Source organism: Galeopterus variegatus, unplaced genomic scaffold, assembly GCF_000696425.1.
Source record: "Galeopterus variegatus unplaced genomic scaffold, G_variegatus-3.0.2 Scaffold2899, whole genome shotgun sequence".
In the NCBI taxonomy this organism is placed as follows: Eukaryota; Metazoa; Chordata; class Mammalia; order Dermoptera; family Cynocephalidae; genus Galeopterus; species Galeopterus variegatus.
Window position 1 is genome coordinate 156,971 of NW_007729010.1, and position 4,398 is coordinate 161,368.

Here is a 4,398-nt window from a genome sequence, read left to right on the forward strand (position 1 = left end):
AAAATTTTGGTTATTTACATATAGGAGACAATGTTAAATCCTGATTAACCTTTTCCAGTCTCTCTCACCACCAGTACTCTACTGTAAATATGCTCAAAGAATGATGAGTTTTAGAAAGTATATAAATAGTACATAATTAGCTACTAAAATGTCATGTAATTTTGAAGTAATTTAATGTAATGTAATCAACCAACAGGTGATTTTTGTACACCGTACTGGATTATCAATGCTTCTGTTCTCCATTAACACAGATAATCAAGAATTGACAGTATTTTCTATTGTTACAATTAGAACAATGTTCTGTCTAAAAAAGTTATGCAGCCAACTCTAGTGATTTGAAGGACAAGCCTTTAAAATCAAGTACCTATAATCAATGTGTGCACATCCCCTGATTATTCCATTACAAAATGCCAGATACTGGGGCCTTACAAAAGAAACCTAATGTAGGGGTTAGGAATATGGATCCTGGAGTCTGACTGCCTGGGAAGCATTCTGACAATTATCACTTACTAGATAGGATCAAGTTTGTTAAAGCTCTAAATGCACGGCTCCCCAAATGTTAGTTATTAGTTGTTGTTCTTTTTCTTGAGGGACTTAACAAAAACCACAGATGAAGAATGTGGATGCTTCCCATCACCAAAGTGAGTCAAAACTCAAATAGCACATTCATTATCACCTTTTATTTAATTATCACTTCTTAATATAGATATTAATATTTAATGGTTTTAATAATATAATAGAAAATTTACTAATTTAAATATTGATATTAATATAAAGGAAATTAGGCAGTAGAGTCCTCATTCAGATGCCAGGTTTTCCACAAAGCCTCCCTCAGTTTCCCCATCTGGTATTGACCTCTGACTTCTCTGACTTCCAGGCATGTGATCAGTACCTGCTTGTGTCAGTCATCCCTTTGCACCTGCCATTTAAGTCACATTCACCCCTGTCTTCTCCCCTGTAGTAGAAACAGAGAATGTCAGGGTTAGAGTGTGGGTGTGATTCCTGACTGTGCTGCCCAAACACCAGGCCATGTCCCTCCATCTCCAACACTAACAAAGCTGGAGGGGAGGAGAACATCTGGTACCATTTCATTTGATTTCTCCAGTCCCTTTGCCAGAGTGTGATTACTATATGCAAGTCAGGCTGCCCATTCTGCAAGGAGGTTCTTTTTCCCCTAGTACTAAATGGGCCATGCAGCTTAAATGTTCCAACTCCACAACTCACGTGTAAACTACAATATTCAACAGTGCTCACAGTTCAAACAAAATCAGCCTCTGTCCTTTTTTACCAAAAGTTATGGTCAGTTGTAGATTAGCAGAGCTCTAGTAATATAGATCACACACACACAAAGCTTTTTTATAAAAAGGTCAACCATACGATAGATCTGAAAGTCTGGCACCTGCAAGGCTGAGGATGTGACTCAATGTGATATCCCCAATCTCTGTAAACTGGGCTTTTGCTACATATTCTTAGCAATTGTTATGAGTAACACAAACTATACCAGGAAATACATATGTCTTATGAGTTAACAAATAGTAATATCTTTAAATTTGTTTTTATAGTTTTCAAAGTGCTCTTCACACTCAAAAACAGGAGATGCAAATTTTATTCCTTTTCCATTTATGAAATGGAGGCAAAGAGGTGATACCAGAAGCCCAAAGTAACACAGACAATTAGAAAGTCAGGACTAGCATGTAGAACTCTTAATTCAGTGCATTTCAACACCTAGAAATATGTATTTACTGAGAGGAAGGACAAGATAGAGAAAGGGACTAGACTCTAAAGTTCAACTAGAGAACCGTCCAGGCCACTGGGAAGGCCAGAGGAAAGTGATAGGGCAGGAGGGTAGAATCTCTGAGGTTAAGATGTGCGAAGTGGAGAAGTTCCCAATGACGGCCAGTCCCAGGGCACAGCCTTCTGGAGGAGTAGGGTAGGATAAGGTCCCTGAATTGGGTTTTGGTTATTTAGCAAGGGCCTTTTGTCTGCCTCTCTGTACCAGGCACTGTTCTAGGCACGGGGGAATGATGTGGTGGTAAGATGTGTGTGTGGGTGGGGAAGTTAATGGACCAGTAACAGTATTTTGTCACAACACAGAAATGCAATGATAGTAATAGTTAACAATGATTATGCTTATAGTATGTGCCAGAATCAGTGCAAATCAACCTGGTGATTTAGTTACTATTTATTATTCCTATTTTATACACAGAAAACCAAGGCTAAGAGGTTCAGACATTTGTTCCAGGTCACACAGCTAACCAGAGAGGCCAGGAATTCAGATGCTGTGGCTTGGCTCCAGGGCGTTTATATCTATAGATAGATGATAGATAGCTAGATAGATAAGCAATAAATAAATAGATAGATGACCAGTTCCCATATAGCAACAAGAAGAAAAGGTGGTAGTGAGCTCAAGGAAGTTGTAGACTAGTTGTTGAAAAGTGACTGGGGGCATGGGCCAATCTCCAAGTGTAGGATTCTGGCAGAGAGAGCCCACACAACTCAGGTGTGGTTATTTCTCTGTTCCGAATTAGCCCAGCTTGGTTGCTTCTCGTTCTTTGACTGCAAATGGTATATTTTGCTTGTTTGTTGTAATTGACATCAGGTATCGAGCTGTTTCTTCAAATTCAAGCTATCCTGCAAGATCAGGGTTGCCAGATAAAATATGACAGGACTAGTTAAACCTGGATTTCAGATTTTAAAAAAAAATTATACTTTTCTACTATAAGTATGCCCCACGTAATATTTATCTGAAATTCACATTTAACTGGGCCTCCTCTGTTATTTGCTAAATCTGGCAACCTTATGCAGGGAGGAAGATGCACCCACACCCCCTTATTGAGGTAATTAATTTCTTTTTTTTTTTTCCTTTTTGTCTTTTTTCGTGTCCGGCAATGGATCGCAACCCTCACCACACCCCCTTATTGAGGTAATTAATTTCTTTTTATTTTTTCCTTTTTGTCTTTTTTCGTGTCCGGCAATGGATCGCAACCCTCAGTGTCGCGCCCGTAGCGGACCGGNGAGCGGGAACCAGTCTGTATGTGGGATCCGAACCCTCGGCGGGAGCGCCACTGCGCTCCCACGCGGCGCACTGTAGCGGTGCGCCACCGGGCCGGCCCGAGGTAATTAATTTCTAATTCAAAATTCTAGGGTCTGGGCCGGCCCGGTGGCGCACTCAGTAGAATGCGGCGCTTGGGAGCACGGCGGCGCTCCCACCAAGGGTTTGGATCCCATATAGAGACCAATCCACTCACTGGTTGAGCGCGGTGCGGGCGCGACACCGAGAGTTGCGATCCCGTTACCGGTCACGAAAAAAGACAAAAAAAAAAAAAGGAAAAAAAAAAATTCTAGGGTCTTACTGACTTGTCAGGTCTCTAACGGTCAAAGGTTCTGAGGGTGAGGCATGAGGTTTGCTGTTTCAAGTTCTGTTTGGTTTGCAAACTCTCCTTTCCCCTTCCCTTGGATGGCATGAGGATGGGGTGTGTGTGTTCAGAGAGCCCGGGCTGAGGGGTGAAGTTCAGAGCTGCAGCAGAAAGTATTGAGACAAAAGGATCTTTGACAAGGGGACCAAAAAGAGGTAGGGAAATTCCAGAAATATTTTGAGGAAATAGACTTGCTGCTGAGAACGTAAACAATAGCACAGCAAGTTAGAAAACTGTATAGTTGATGCACCGCTTACCAGTCTTTAGAACCAAATATCTGAGACCAAATAACTGGCTGTCTTAACTGGCCACACTGTTCCTCCTGTATTTAGCAGTTAACACATAAGATGTTGAGTACTTACTATGTGTCAAGCACCGCACTGGGCACTGGGGAAACTGAGATAAATAAGATTAAGGCTTCCCTCCACTGGACGAGACAGAAATATACACTTCTTTGAAAAATGGTATGAAAAGTATGGACAGATACTAATATGAACAGAATGCTGGACATGTGTTTCTTGCAAAATCAATTTATAACAAGGTTAAGTACAGTGGAACACAAATAATTTTTTCACCACTGACCCTCCCCAACAATAGAATGATTTTTATTTGATTAAACATAATTATTTTCTCAAATTGGTTGCTTTTTCTTTTCTTTTCTTTTTTTTTTTTTTTTTGTCCTTTTTGAGACCGGCCGCACCGCGCTCAGCCAGTGAGCGCTGTGAGCGCATGGGTCATCCCTATATAGGTGAGCGCTGTGAGCGCACGGGTCATCCCTATATAGGTGAGCGCTGTGAGCGCACCGGTCATCCCTATATAGGATCCGAACCACGGCGGGAGTGCCGCACCCGACTGCGCCACAGGCTCGGCCCAAATTGGTTGCTTTTTCTACAAAGAAAAATGGTGGGCCGGCCCGGTGGCGCACTGGATAGTGCGCCGCTTGGGAAGCGCGGCGGCGCTCCCGTCCGAGGGTTCGGATCCC